Source organism: Polypterus senegalus, chromosome 14, assembly GCF_016835505.1.
Source record: "Polypterus senegalus isolate Bchr_013 chromosome 14, ASM1683550v1, whole genome shotgun sequence".
Lineage (NCBI taxonomy): Eukaryota > Metazoa > Chordata > Cladistia > Polypteriformes > Polypteridae > Polypterus > Polypterus senegalus.
In genome coordinates, this window is record NC_053167.1 from 89,263,297 (window position 1) to 89,280,052 (window position 16,756).

General features: G+C 37.7%; 1 protein-coding gene across 1 annotated transcript in view; it reads left to right on the forward strand.

The window, feature by feature from the left end:
• Positions 1 to 2,807: 2,807 nt before the first annotated feature.
• b4galt2 (UDP-Gal:betaGlcNAc beta 1,4- galactosyltransferase, polypeptide 2) overlaps positions 2,808 to 16,756 on the forward strand; it is a 648,560-nt gene continuing 634,611 nt past the window's right edge. The window contains exon 1 of the mRNA XM_039736141.1: positions 2,808 to 3,253. The gene's annotated coding sequence lies outside the window, so the exon portion shown is untranslated. The remainder of the gene's footprint in view (positions 3,254 to 16,756) is intronic.

A 16,756-nucleotide genomic window follows, 5' to 3' on the forward strand; every position in this document is an offset into this window, starting at 1 on the left:
GCACCACCATGCCACCCATACATTGACCATGTGATAGAAATTGGAAATAACTGCATAGGACGGCAAAGTTGAGAGTTGTTATAAACATTTTAATGATAAATTGCTAAGGGAAATGAATTACTTATTTTGCACAACATCTGGTGGGGCTGTGTCCCACTGGCACTTAATGCAGAAATGCCTTCACTGCTGCAGGATCATAAATCAAAACTGTTGATTACATGGCAGGACAGACAGAACACACTCATGTACACACAGATGCTTGGCCAATTTAATTGTCATCCATTTATCTTCTAAATTCATTCATTCCAGTCTGAGTTTTGGGGAGCAGAGACCTGTACAGGCAGACTGGTTGTAAGGCAGATAATAATCCTTTAAGACCTTGGCACATTTCTTCACACCAGGTCAGATTGGGGGACTGTAGCTCCCATCACAATGAACAATGACTTTGAGGTTTATGTGAATAATACAATACATTTCCAATGAAGTTGCTCTTTTGAAAAACACAGATACATAGATTATATTTGCAAGATGACAACAAAACAATAATATTTCTTATAATAAAAAGTTGCTCATTTCATATACAAAGATAGATAGATAGATAGATAGATAGATAGATAGATAGATAGATAGATAGATAGATAGATAGATGTACACACATAAACACACACACACCCACACACTATGGTCTGAACACACACCAGAAACACTAAAAATAAATAAAATTAAAAAGAAAGAAAAGTTTCTGACTTGGCAGTCCAAGCCACAGTGAGGCATTACACAGCTTTATTGCTATAGGTATAAAGGAGCCCCAGTAATATTTCTTGTGTTTAATTATCTCATTTGCTACTACCTACTGTATAGGGGGTCCATAGTGCATAAAATAACTTAGCCTGCCTTTTTGTTTTTGAACAGTAGAGCCATCTAGATGAGAACAGGTCATTTGACCCAATAAAGATTGTCAGTCCTATCCACTCATTTCTTCCAAAATAACATCAAGTGTAGTCTAAAGTTCTGCTATCTACCACACTACTAGAAACTTATTCCAAATGTCTTTGGTTCCCTCTGAAGAAAAAACTCCTAATGCTTGTGCAAAATTTACCTTTAACAAGTTTCCAACTGTGTCCCCATGTTCTTGATGAACTCATTTTAAAGTATCAACTGTACTAATTCCTCTCATAATTTTGAACACTTCAGTCATGTTACCTCTTAATCTCATGATATTTAAACTGAAAAGGCTCAGCTATTTTCAACTTTCCTCATAACTCATCCCCTGCAATCCAAGAGTTAGCTTAGTTGCTCTTCTCTGGACGGCTGTGTCCATCTTGATGCCTGGAGACCAACACTATACACAGTACTCAAATTAAGGTCTAACCAGTGTGTTATAAAGCTTAAGCATATATCTTCAGTGGACTTGTACTTTTAATTAGCTTGTTGATTGATTGTTAATGATGATGTGTCATTTTCATAACTTACTAAACTATCTGAAAAACACCTTTATTTTCTTTACCCCGACCTTTGTTGTCTTCAGTACCTCATACTTAATGTTACATCTTTCCTATTGAAGCTACAATACCACACAGCGGTAAAACTACAAACTTACTTGTATATTTTGTATCATGCCTTCACAATCAACATGTGGACTAAACAGAATAACAGGAACTAATGATTTCCTTTTGTCCATTAATGGAGCAGCATATCTGGTGCTGTGTCCTGTCTTTTGTCCTATGCTGCTACCCTCTTAAAAATAATGGTTCCAAAATGGCATGTTACTGGTTGGCGTGGTTCCTTGATGAATCATTGCTTGACAAAAAACCATTTCATTCTGGGAAAAGTTATTTGCAAATAAAGTGGTTCTTTGAGCTTTGAAAAGATTCTTAATATGTAGACAAAACATGAGTCTTTAATGTATAGCAGGCTACCCAACAGGATATTAATAGTTCAAAAAAACCCGAACTTTGACTGTGTTAATATATGCAGAAAGAGGCCTGTTCTTTTAAAATCAGGAATCCATAAGTATTTTACAAATCTATTATTATCTAATCAAGGCTAGATTTGTATAGCTTGTTAATGATCTAAATAAATAAACGTGCTTTACGGAAACTTCATATGGATGGTTCTTTTGGGAACTAAAAATGGTTCTCCTATGGCCTCGATCTGATAAACAGCTCTGCAGGTCCACGATTTGGAACCTATCAGACAGTTCAGACAGGGTATAATTCAAAGAATGGATAGACCCGCCAAGTTTTTACAATCTTAACATTTCTTTTTACCGAAACTCGGCCAGTGGTGCAAGGCAACAAATAAAATAAGCAACTTACGAGCGTTCGACTTTGAAGGTTTGTTTCATTTGCAATCTCTAGCGTTCAGTACCATTTTAACGTTAGGAAAAATTGGCACTGCCAGCCTGAACAATACATACACTTGATTCTGATATCTTAGAAGACAATTTCTTCTTGCGACGTGATCTGTCACCTCATGTAACATGACTTGTTAATGAGTCTAATTCTCATTATACTACACTTTCAGTAATCACCAGTCTTATTTGGCTTTACCCGACCGACTGGATGGTATTTAAGTTTAAGAGTTAAAAGTTTTTTTTTCTTGCGCCGTATTTTAACGAAAAAGAATCAGTGTTTTGAAATTCACGATTGTATTGAGACGTGCCATTATGCATTAAAATTGACGATGCCTCGAATTTAAGATGTTTTTAATGTGGCGAACTGGAAAAAGCTTTCTAGTGCACAGGAATACGTTAAACAAGGTTGTTTGATCCCTTCGGCTCTCCGTACCAGAGTAGCACCCTCTTACTCGCTCCGTTTTGCTGCCTTTATTCTCAACAGAAATGTATTTTTAACGGACTTGCTGGTGGAGGAGGGGGGCGGGAGGATGCACCCATAGTAGGAATCTGCAATCGGATAATTGAGCATTATTACCGTAACAGTTCGGGGACAGAATGGAGGAAGCGTCTGCTACGCCGGGCCGCTGTCAGGAGAATGTTAGTGTGAATATCACGCAAATATGATGACAGACTGTTTCTCGGGGAAAGAAAGAAAAAAAGAAAGAAACCACAGCTGCGATCAAGTGGCTTTCATTTCTGGATGTGTATTTATTTAACATGTGCCTTCTTCTGCCAGCGTACATTTCACGTTGCTTCGAGTGCTGCCAGTTGCTGTACTGATTATTGGTCCTGGCAGTTTTAAAGAAAAGGGACGTTGTCGAAATAATGCCGTGGGTTTGCAGCTGGCATTTTAAGGTAAGCATCCCACTGCGATTTTTTCCCGATCTACTCGCACACTTTTCCGAATATGTGTGAAAACAAAGTAACGAGTGACATGCTTTGAAATGAGTGAAGCACTGAAAAAAATGTAATTTAATTTGACTCCCGAATTCACATGTGTATTATTTTCAATATTGCCTATATGCAATTATTTTACACATAAACATAGATACCAGTCTTGTGAAGTTTTTGGTTCAACTCGCATGTATTATTTTTTATATCTAAATTACATTAAAGATTATACTTATTATGTGTACTGTTATGTAGTTGGTAATAAGTGACAGATTTAATGTTGCGCGACAGAGATGCTCGTGCACGCACGTGCGCGCTCGCGTCTCAGAGTACAGAATGCGAGAGACCGTGGCAAGTGCTGTGTACGGTAGAAGTGCCAATGTTTTGCTGTGCAAAGACAGCGCGTGTTTAAACTATTCATTCGAAGAGATGCGTCTTGGGCAAGTCTCTGTTGAACCTCTTGAATTAGACAATCTGCTGATATAAAGCGCACCTCCCTTCTTTGACCCACTTCGGCTGCATTGCTGCTCAGTGCCAACAGGCGCACTTGTGTTGTTGTGAATATTGTTGGATACAAGTCTGGTCATTTGATATAAAAGCCCTCAGAGCACAGTTTAGTAGTGCATAGGTAAAAATAAATTGCTGCCTGGATGACACAAAATGACTCCAGACGTCGCTTTATACTAAAAAAAAAATGTTTTAAAAATCAAGTTTTGGCTACAATTGATTTATGCACGTTTTAAGCTAAAGAAAATGCATTTTTACAAGCGTGCGTGAACTTTTAGTTTTCGTCTACGTTTTGTTAGCTTTTTAAGGTTTTACCCCGTTCCTTAAAAAAAAAAAAAAACTTCCAGATTAGGTTGATTGATGTGGCAGCGTGCCCGGTGATAATCCCCGTCAAGTCCAGAGCTGGTTCCAGCACGTTCAAAAAATGTACTTAGTCACAATTGGCAGAACTAAACTAAGTCCACATGAATGCAGAAAACAATGCTTGTATAATTTAATACTGTAAAGAACCCGACAAGCAAATTCGTGGATAGTTAAAGAAAATAAAATATGTTCACATTTACCTCACCCAAAATGCAATATTTATTAGTTTATCGCGTAGTGATGCCTAATTCTTAGGGTGTGTGGTTATGTATGAAGACATATTTGATAGAAGACAAAAAATAAACAACCCTGTTTTCAACCCCACATTTATGCAAAGCGTATGTTAGTTTAAGTACAAATGGGCGATGAAAGTTTTTTGTTTGAAGTGAAGTTCTTTATCAGTAATAACAAAGAGTGGAAGTGATAGGACAGCAGAGAGCATTTTTGCGAGCTCACAAGCGCTTGAATCCCAGTGCGAATACCGGCTGGGGTGCCGTCTGTTGCAGGAATCCAAAATACAGTAATGCTGAAATGTTGAACTCTTGATTGATTACGTTTTTTTTTATTTTTTCGCATGCTGGTGCCCGTATTTTAACTCGGTTCTGGTTTGATTGCATTAATCATAGCCATCGTGTATTTTGGACGAACACGTATATTTACATGCATACACGTTTGTTCATAAGAGATCGTGTTACTCATCCTGATACTCTATTGCTTTACTTTCTATTTGTTTAAGTATGCCTGCTGGGGAGTTTTAACAGGTGCAATAAAATACAGCAGCTAACAAAGTGCACTTGAAAAACACCCTCGGTGACAACACCTCTGAGCTCTGCTGGATAAAAATAACGAGTCCCGTCTAGGATTCTAAGTGTTCAAGAAGATCAATTAGGTCATGTATGCGTTGGATACTTTAACTAGTATATATCAGCAACGTTACCAGAATGTTTTACAGAGTCTTATCGTGTGAAATTTGCTTATAAAAAGGCAGCAAAAACAGAAAATGGTGTACTTTCAGTTTAAAATGGTTCAGACAGAATAGCGAATAGTTACGCATACTGTTAAGAAAAAAAGCAAAAAAGACTCATATACGGCAATCTGAGTTTAGGGAAACTATTTTTTTTTTTTTTGGTAATTGATATGACTGTTTAATTTCCAATATTGAAAGCAAAGCTGATCTTGTCTGTATTATGGGGACCACAGCATGTTAATGCAGATTATACATTTTGAATTGATGGTTCTTCTGTTTAGAGTAAGGGCAGGGCAGTTTATCTGTAATGTGTTGTCAGATGGCTGGCAATGTACATTTTCTACTCATTTCAACATAGAAGTTCATTACTCACGTGATTCTTTAGATTATGCACCTTTTTTTAGGTGTGGCCAAATGGCTTGGGTATTGAGCTGTGCCACCGCTGACTTACTGTGTGTCCCTGAATCAAAACATGCAACGAAGAAACCTAAACGCAGTTGTACTTTGAGATTTGCGAAGTCTTTTGGAATAAAACAGTAATCTAAAAACATAAGTGTGTGAGTTTTGTCTGTATAAATAAATGTGTGTTGAAAAGTCCTGTGGACAGAAGACAAAAATGTGTAAAATATTTGGGCTGCCGTGTGCTATGGAATGTAGATTTTTTATTTTAACCAGTGTTGACTATAGGCGCAAGCAGGAACTGTTGATGCCTGTGCTGGTCCCTAATAACAACCTCTTACTAAGCTGCAAAAGAGGTGAAAGTGGAATTGGTGGTTTGATGGTGTCATGTGTCTCCTGACCATTCCAGGTCTTCATGGATTAATGACAAAAGCATCAGAAAAGTAAGCTACTGTGCAATCTCCATCTTCCCGATGGAGATAGGCTTTGCTGGGGGTATAATTTATGGTGGTAGTGCTTTCACCATGCAACTCGAGTTTCTTATTCTGTCCTTCCCCATGTGTATATTTTAATATACAGTGTATGTGGCTAATGGTTCTCAACCCCTACAGAAAAATTTTCAGTGTTGAATTATTACCTGAAAGTATGTTTGAAGACGTTGTTCCATTATTTCAATTTGTAAATGATACTTGAAATTTGCCACTTAGACAGTTCATTTAACACTCACAGTTTTGCTATACAAGCCATGCTCTGTCTGTGTGGTGTTTGCATATTCTCCCCATGTCTGTGTGGGGTTTTCATTGTCTACTCATGCCTATAATTGCTGAAATGAGCAAGTGTGTGCAAGATCCTGAAGTGTGTTATATACTGTACATGGTAAATGCCTGTGATGTGTTTCGCTATGTTGTTTAATAATAGCACTTGAAATGATCAAGCTTGGTCAGTACAGTGGTTCATTATGGTTAGTACTGCTACCTCACAATTTCAGAATTCATGGTTCAGATCTGAGCCTGATCAATGACCCTGTGGAGCTTGCATGTTCTCACTGTGTCTATGTAGGATTTCTTTGGTTTCTTCCAGCGTCCCCAAGACATGTCCATTATGATGATGGTTGCTGTCCGTGATTACAGTTGTGTGCCCTACACTGGATTGGAAATTGCATTGCTTACTGCTTTCTGCCCAATAACACCAGTGTAGTGCGGTTTCCAGGATCCTAGAATTGGATTTAACAGCTTCAGAAAATATGTGGCTAGATGGATAAAGAATTACAATAAAAAATGAAATAGAGTGATTGTGCTACACGTAATCCTGTATCATAATGATCAGGTCTGGAAGATTAATGACTAAGCATGTAAACCCCAAAACAATTTTGATCTGATACTACTTGGATATTTTAAATGTATTCCTAGTACAGCTTTTAATTCTTATTTAACTTGAGCTTGTAAATGGTGAGTATTAACTAAGATCTTGTTTCAGATTGCTGTAAAATCCAAGACCGCAGATAATAAATATTCTTCCATCACAATATATGATTGCAGTTATTTTTCAGAGCAAGCCCCTTGCAGAGCCTAATCATTTCAATCGAAAGGGCAGACACCTTCTCTGTATTCGTAAGAGTTTCTGTTATATCACATTTCATACTTGCAAATGGTTACCCCATTAAAGGGACAGGCTGTTCCATGTTCTAAAAAAAGTCTCATTTTGCAGTAGGACTTAAGCCTGTTTTAACCTTCTTTATCCCGGAATTTTCTTCTCTTGAGGTTATAAGCAGATGAATTTCATGCCTGAGCACTAAGCATGTAGGATAAGCAAGGTAAGAATTTCAATGTTCTTACTGGAGAAAGCAGAAGTTTGCTGACTGTTTCCCAGTTCCCATTACTAATCTGCAAATCACATCACAACTAATATCTAGGGGAACAGAGACAATGGGCCAAGTCATAGCATATATAAAAGGTGTATGTTTCTTGTCTGCCTGTGATGGTTAAATTATGGTCAATGGAAACACAGAAAACAGATGTTCTAAACATTCCCGGACTGTTGTACCAAAAGGAGCAGCCTTTTTATCTCCTGAAGCAAGTATTAGTGCTTTGCATTAGTTTGATTAAAAAAGTTGCAGTGTCCATTTAATACATATGGTTGAAAAACGAGCACAGTTCCACACAGTAGCTGATGTCTCCTGCCTCTCAATTGTTACATCTGCTTATACAGACCAAGCTCAATGACTGAATATCCCATTAGCTGACTGGATTATACTGGCTTTGTGTCCGCCTCAGAGTAATCTTCAAGACCCTGCTACTCACCTGGAATTACCAGAGGACTCTGCTCAGCCATATAAACTAGTAAAACTCCTGTGATAATCTAATCTCGGCCTTCTTGGCAATACAGTTCTTTAGTGTGGTTCAGTGAATGTTTGTAGCATTGGCATATGAAACTTCAACAAGGAGAGTGATGACATGGCACCCAACACATTCTACAGCAAGGATCTTTGTTCAAATGTGGCCCAGTGATGTGAGGCATCTGGTTGAAGGATGTAAAGACATGGTTGACAAAGCCGATCGAGCAGAAATATCAAAAAAAGGAGCAAGAAAAGTTCAGAATAACAAGTGGCAGTACAAAGCAAAACACAAGTGGACTGTCCATTTATAACAATAGTTTTTGTGTTGACTTTTTCTTGTTAAAAAACATTGTCATAAATCCACATAAAATAGTTTAAAGACACAAGAAAGCAACACAAAGGTCAACACACAAGAAACAAGAGGAATGACTTAATATTTTGATTGTAAGGATCCTGTTAAAAGAAGCCCTCAGGTGGCCGTGAGGTAAATGCTATGGATGTGCAAAGGTGTATGGTTTAAGTGAGGGCATACATGAGGCGCAAAAAAATGTTAGCTCTTATAACATAAATACAAGGGTCTTTAAAGAAGCACTGTTATAAAGGGATAGCACGATGGTACAGTAGTTCGCACCACTGCAGACTCCTAGGTTCAAATCCCAGCCCTGTCACTTTTTGTGAGTATTTATTTGTGAGTATGCGTGACATCTGGGCTGGCATTTTTTCTGCGTCATGTAGAGATGTGTCTAATTTGGCCTCCAGTGGAAACCATTGTGCTCTGTGACGGACTGGCATCACTTTAAGACTTGGTTAATACTTCACACCCAATGCTTCTGGAATAAGCCTGGTTTTCCTTTGACTACCAATTGAAACAATATGGGTGGGAAAATTGAGTTTTATTTTTTCCCTAAAGTTAGTAATTAGCAAAAATAATGAGAGAAATTTACGTTAACATTGGGAATTTGAGAAAAAGTGGTTTCAGCTACAGTATATGCTAGCAGACTGTGAAACACCTCTAATTGATTTTCTTGGATCTTGTTTTGTTGTCGGCATAACAGGCAGACGCTGAGGATTGTTTGCTTTGGGTCCCACTATTTGCTTTCATCCAACAATGTTCAGAGTTTTTGCAGGAAAACTCCCTAGCATTATAATGCTGATATTTTGTTTAGCTGCCAGCAGCAATTTGAAACTCCATTTGTTCTTTTTTGTGTGAGGCCATTTTGAAAAATAAAGCTAGTCTACATAAGCATGTTAATACTTTATTGAAAAGTCCCTTTGTATAAGCATCAGCATAGTTATTTATTTTTGAATTATAAAATTCAATAATAGCACAGTAACTTGTACTTTAGTACTGCTACATCATGGATGGTTTCAAATCCCATGGCTGGTCATTTCCCTATATCCATATAGACACTCTGGTTTCTTTCACCTCTCCAAAATAAGAAGATTAGATTAATTGGTTATTCTAAAGTAGCCATAATGTGGAATATGCAAGAGTTGGTCTGTCAGTGAACTGGCACTCCATCCAGGGTTGGTTTCTGCCTTGCGCCTCATTCTGCCAGGAACCAGTAAGCCCCAGAGTCCCTGAAATGGATTAGGCTAGTTTGAAAAGGTTATGTTATGGCAGTTCATATTATTATTATTATTATTATTATTATTATATTGTAGCATGGAGGTGTAGTAGGTAGTGCTGTAGATTTAAGTGTCTGGGTTCAATTACTAGTCTGCCCTCTGTCTGTGTGTAGTTTGCATGTTCCCTCCATCTCTGTCTCTATTTTTTCCTACATATTCTGGTTTTTATTTCAGTATTTCAAAGAAACATAGGGTAAGTAGACTCTTAATTGTCCCATTGTTAGTTTACATGTGTCCTGCTCAGGTTTGGTTCCTTCTTTTCACCAAGGTCCATATGAAGCTTAAATTTGATTTAACAGCTGTAGCAGATTTTAATATCACTGTTATATGATTTGCTTATGGTATTAAAACCATAGCAGTTAGTACTAAATTCTTAAATAAAACTAAGATCTGAGTAACATTATACTTGTGAAAGTGTGGCCTTGACTAAGCATTGAATGTGAGACATGTCTAGTCATTGACCACACCTGCACTGAAATTGAGTCACTGGGGTCTTGACATGCATAAGAAGATGAAAGAAAAAAAAACCCTTGGACATAAACCTGATTTGTTTTAGGTTTGTACAGTTTTTTGCAATTTAATACCTCATCTCTGCAATGTATAATGCTGATTAAGTCTGTACATTTATTTTTTATGTTTCAGTAATGATGTAAAGTATATTGCTATAGTACTGACTTTCACAGTGATTTTCTGGGATTATACCGTATTTTGACAGGATCATTTTAGCAATCACCATAATGTTTCTCACTGGAGCATTTTAAGTTTGAGCAGAATCCCTTAAGACTTGCATATCATACTTTGGAGCTTTTTAAATAGAATGTAGTTCTGCTTTCTCATGGTGCTATATACTTATAGGTCCTGTCTTAGGTTTTAAACTTTAAAAATCTACTTTGTTTCCAGCACTAAGACAATTTGGTTTACATCTACTTTCCCAAGTGAATTCTACTTTAGAATTCCTAGGATGGACCGTCTTTCTGTCAAGGATGTTCTTCTGCTTTCCTCACTTAGTTTTCTTCTTCTTCCTTCTCTCTCTCAGTGAGTTGTATAAAAATTGTAATTATTTAAATGGTGCTGTTGGCAACAGAATGTAATAATTGTAGTAATGCAAGTTGTGAAGCATTTCCAAGCTTGGCATTTGTAAAAATTCAAATCTTTATATTGGGAGATGTCATAAGGCCCTGTGGTAGAAGTGTTCAGAATACAGTTATATTGATCCTAAGGGATGACGTATATCAATACATAATTTTTTATATATCTTTGTTTGTTAATATGACTGTGTTGTTGAACTTTCTTTCACAGCTTAAAAAATGAGACATTTGCTAAGTTTTGATGTAGTGCTCAGAGACATGCAGTGAACCAGATATGTGATTTAAATTATCAGATTGACTTTTAATAGTGCAATAATGATGCTGGAAAAGCTGGAACCAGTCCATCCATCCATCCATCAAACATGTTTAATCCAAGCAAAGTCATTCGGTAGCTGGAATTTATTTTGGCAGTATCTGGAGCAAGGCAGGAAACAAACCAACCAATCGCCAGGTACACTGACACACGCATCCATTCCCAGTCGTACTGGCCCAATTTAGAGTAATCAATTGAAGTAGTCTGCCTGTTTTTGAGACGTACAGTAGCAGGTTCTCACATTTAGACACTTAAAAATGTACAGATTACACAAAAAAAGGGAACACCCATACCTATTTGTGCCTGACCATGTGAGCCAAAACACATCTTAATAAAAAACTGTCCTGTTCCAGATTCATAACTAATCGTGTGCATCCTGCATCTCTTCTGTTCTTACTTCCACCTTCAGTCAGACAGGGAAGTATGATTTTCTCCCCAACTTTTAGCTAATCTTCTTTTAGTTAGTTCTGGTACTGAAGGAAGTGCGGTATATTGCCTAAAGCACTGGACGTTAAACCATTCGGTTCCAATTTAGTTTTCATTTTGGCCTCACTGTTTCACTATGAGCAAGTACTTAACCTACCATTTCAAATACTGTAAAGAATATCTTTAAACTGATTTTAATGTATTGTGAAAAGGAGAAAGACAAAATAGCAAGAGTTGGGGGGTCCATTCGGACACCTTGTTAAATGCCCCAAATTGAAAGTGAAAGTAAAGAAATAAGATGATTGACATCCTTGATAAAGCTCCTCTGAGCTGAAGGCTGTAAATAATTCTTTTAGAGTCGGAGCTCTGTCATCTTCCAAAGCAGTTCCTAAACAGAATACTAACTTCTGGCTGAACAGTGATGTGTATATTTGGGTGCCTGGATGAGATGTGGATTGTGGTGGTTATACTAAAAGTGAAGGCACTCATCTTTCTGGTGTCTTCTCCCCCACTCTAGTGGAAATGGAAACTGGATAAGTGACAGTGCTTCACTCGCTCTCTATTTCTCCCCCATGATAACCTGAACTAGTAAAAGTGGGACACTCCATAAGCTCGCCTGCTTGACAATATCCTGATCTTGTAAGTTACCTTTGGATAAATGGTCACTTAAATGTATACTAATAATTAACTACTTGCAGGTCTTGCTTTTGGTGATATCCGAGCAAATTACAGTTACAGTCTGCTCCTCGAAAGTATCTGCTGAATGTCATGTTATGCCACTGCTAGCACTTGTGGCACATCTCTCTCAGGTGAGATAACCCTAATGCTAACTAATATTGCTCACCATGGCTCTGTGAATAAAGTTCTTCCCCTTGGGACTTAAAATTGTATGGATAAAATATTCCATCACAAGATTCATTAAGTAAGAACAGTTATAAAGTGAAATTACAAGTAAATTTGCTAAATAAAACAGATTTAACTAGACATTTGAGAAAACAATTGGGTGACAGCAGTGGTACATACAGCTGACACACAATGCATAGAAGCTTCAGTCCACACTGTATGCTGGTTCCTGGCCTACCATCTAAGCAAATCAATTCTGTGAATCAGTTCACAACTTCTTACATACTCTGGGGTGCTGATCCTGCAAACATTGCAAAAGCAATCACTGATAATGTTTGTGTCAGTGAATTTTGAGTTGATAAATAGGTGCCTGGCTGGCTGATTGGTTATTCGTAAATAAATGGTTATCAGCTGGCTGCTTGAAGTGTTAAGTATAGCTGAAATACGCTAAAAAGATTTTACTTTGTGTTGAATAAGTAATGGAAGAAACAGAGTGCAAAGTTTTTCATTTATGGAGTCAAATGGCAAAATAATACTTTTCAATCTGTGTTAAGTGCCACTAACTCCTTCTGGCATGTGTGATGTTTTTGACTACTGAAACTGAAAGCAAAATAATACCGATCAAGATGTGAGCTAATCTCTAGAACACCCTAGACCTGTAAGACCTTGTGGAAATTTTATGGAATTCAATGGCATAAAATGGATGTGTCATTGGTTAATCCAACATAGGACCTCAAAAGGAAAATAAAATGATTTAAGTAGATTAGAGATAACTTTGCTCATCATGCTTCACCAATGAGAAAACACGCATGATGTTTCCTAATCTCAGACGGTTGAGCAGAGGATTCTACAGACATTTTGTTTGTTAATCCATTTTATGTTACTAAGAATTGCTTATGAACACTTTGAAATGTCTTCAGTTTTTTTTTTTCCCGGACATCCTGACTCACTGGTGTGAGAAAACCCCCAAATATGATATGCCATTCAACTTGTCTTGATGTCTAGTTATGCAAGATGTTGAGCTTTTTGGGGTTCACTCCTATTTTAACCCTCTAGATGTGAAAAACTTATTTTTAGGCTATTTTTTACCATATTTTGTGCATAAAATTACACCCTAATGAAAAGTGTAAAGCAATAGGTGTCTTCAGCAAAATGATCAATGACTTGAAGTTGAGCCTATCACTTCAGCCAACCTCATGGGTGTACCACCTAATGGAATATCCATCCATCCATCCATTTTCTAACCCGCTGAATCGAATACAGGGTCACGGGGTCTGCTGGAGCCAATCCCAGCCAACACAGGGCACAAGGCAGGAACCAATCCTGGGCAGGGTGCCAACCCACCGCAGGACACACACAAACAGGCCAATTTTTAGAATCGCCAATCCACCTAACCTGCATGTCTTTGGATTGTGGGAGGAAACCAACGCGAGACACGGGAGAACATGCAAACTCCATCGCAGGGAGGACCCAGGAAGCGAACCTGGGTCTCCTAACTGCGAGGCAGCAGCGCTACCACTGCGCCACCGCGCCCCTAATGGAATATGAAGAGTGAAAATAACACTTTGTCATGAAACATAGAAGAAGATGTGGATTGATAATATAAGCAGGGGCAGTGTCATTTTATGCTATTTTGTGGTTGCTGGTCATGAATATAATAATATTTTTAAAGTTTGGTTCTTTACTGGTGGTTCTAGCCCTCTAAGCCACTCCCAGAAGGTTAACTATGACAAATTTCAAACATAAGCACGTGATGTATCTTTTTAAACTTTTTCAAGTTTAGTGATTATAAATATGTTATTTTAGATTTTTGTTCCTTTACTAGGAATCTAACACACTTTTAGAGGAGGAAAATTACAGTCGAGAATAATTTGACTTTAAACATTTAAATTAAAACACACATTTTAATTTTTCAAATATCTAATGCAACTCTTCTTGTTTATCATATATATCAGCCTTATGAAGTAAATCATTACATTTTTATGAACACCCTGACTTATGGTGGCTTCCTAAAGTTCAGACTTTTACAGTTATTGGTGCACACTAGAAGACAGCAATGTTTGCTGTAGTGTAAGTCAAGAAAATTTCTTAATAGCGATTCACAGTTAACATTTCTATTTTTTCCTTAATGCATCCAGATATAATGCTTATGTCCTAATCAGCCAGTGAGGGCAAAATATATACAACCTATTAAATGGCTTATGCAAGGTGAAACCTTTTAATAGTAGTAGTAGTAGTAGTGGTAGTAGTTGTAATAGTACTAGTAGCTGTAGTAGTATTGTCATGTCTGCAGCATACAGTAACAAATTTACTTGCTTTTCCACCCAACATGCAATATGTTGCCATTCTCTGGCTCCATGATAAACAAGAATGTAGTAAAATACATAACTTCATTTTAATTAGTAGAAAACACAAATCAGCTTAACCAAAGCAACCCTTGCTCCTGTAATATGTATGGATATTCTTGTATTTTATTGAAGTTATGTTTCTCTTCTCTCTGTTGTTAGTCTACATTAAATATGTTTTTGCAGTTCAACCTAATAATATTTTTAAAATTGGCCAGCACAGTGCCACAGTAGTTAGTGCTATTGCTTTACACTTCCACAGTTCTGGGTTTGATTTTTGCCTGCTCGCTGTCATTTCTCCCAGTATCTGCATAGGTTATCTTTCAATTCCTCTGCATACCCTCATCCCCAAATGTGTGTGTTAGCTTAATTTTAAATTGGCAGGATGTGTGTGTGAATGTGCCCGATGCTGCCAGGGTAGGCTCTAGTCACCACTGTCCCTAACCAGGATAAAAGGGTTAGATAATTCATTTTTCAAATGTATTTTCACATTATAGTTGTAATTAGTTTGTTTTAATTTACTTGGAAGGAACGTGCAACTTTCTTACAGTATATACAGTAATAGAGTCGGGTTCATGCTGTTCTCTTTGGTGTCTTTGAATTCTCAAAGCCATTGGCTGTACACTAAAGCAGGAGCTTAGAAAGAAATTCAAGGCCAAGAACATTCCAGATGATTTAGAGGATGTGAATGTAGGTATTTTAAAAGTGTAGTTGCTTCAGTGATTTTCAGGAAAACAAGGTGGCACCATGCCTTTTCATCAGAGTCATAACCAGGTACCCTATGATTTTTTCCTATGATTACTTCCTGTAGCTTTTTGTTTGTGTGATTTTTTTTCTTTTTCTAATACACGATAATAAGCATATACTCTGTAAACATTCCTAGTCCTGGAAGGTATAAAAGACGCTATATAGCCCTGACCCGACACAGATTAGACACGGAGGCACATGTAAAATCAATAAACTATTTATTTTCATCCCCTGTGGGCATCGCCTTCCCCATGCCCAACAGGCAATACACAGTCCCAAAGCACAGACACAAATAAATCACACACTTTTCTCTCTTTCACCACCACTCCTCCATAAGCTTTGCCCTCCCTTTTATTAGGTACGTGGAAGAACTCTGGCTGCACTTCTGGATAAGGTGAAACCAGTGCCCAAAATGGGCCAACAGCTCCTGTTGCAGCACCCAACCCCCGGCAGTGCCTGCAGAATCCCACAGAGTTGTGCAGAACTCCAACCCCCATGAAGCCCTGGGGGAGTCCGAGGCACCACTGCAACCCAGGGAGGCTGCCATCTAGCGTCCAGGGGGAGATACTGGGCTTCCCACCCTTGTTCCCCTGGCAGATGTGGTGAAGGGGCGTCCCGGCCATCCGTCACAAGGCATACAGTCACTTTTATTTCTACCAATTCCTTAATTAGAAACCATTTCAGGTATATTTGTAAATTGCTGTAGGCAATACACATTTCAGTTTTTCATGCTAACATTTAATTACATAATGGTCTTCAGTTCTGACTGTTTTTCTTTAAGTGAATAGATCCACTCAGGAAGTCAATCCACTGACTGTATGTGTAGCCCATATGATTGCACACCACACAAAGAAAGAACTGAGTCACTGAGGGGTGCACAGGCTCAATTAGTGCACTCCTTCTGTCATGTAGTGGCTGGTACCATGACCCTGAAAAAGGTTTATAAATATAATTACAGCTTGTGTACTGCAAAGCAATGCATCATTAAAGGAAACTGAACAAGATGTACATGAAAGTGTGTGTGCTGATGAATTTCAAGTGCCAGAAAATGATTGTGGTTGTGTTGGCATGGGCTGTGCTGCTGTCAGAGGACCTTTTTTTTGTTTGTTTTAGCCTTCTAGTGATCTCTCTGCCATTATCAGCAGTGTTCTTTTTCAACTAACAAACATATTACTGAAGATTGTTTTTTCTTGAATTTTTCTAGTTTTACAACCCATACATCATAATATGTTGCCCTCTAACATAAGCCTTTTTGTTGTTTGCCTATCATTGTGACCTCTTATTTAACACATACAATGGGTCTGTACTGTATTCTGTCACTTAAAATGTGTGGCAGGTGTCAACTCTTTCTTGTGGGCTACATTTCCTCTAATGTATTTAGCTGTTTTTATCTACAGTATGTTTTGACGTATTTATTTTTATACAGTATGTGTACATTCAGAGAAGAAACAATATTAAAATCAAAAATGTATTACTCAAAAGCAAAGATCATCAATTCAACAACT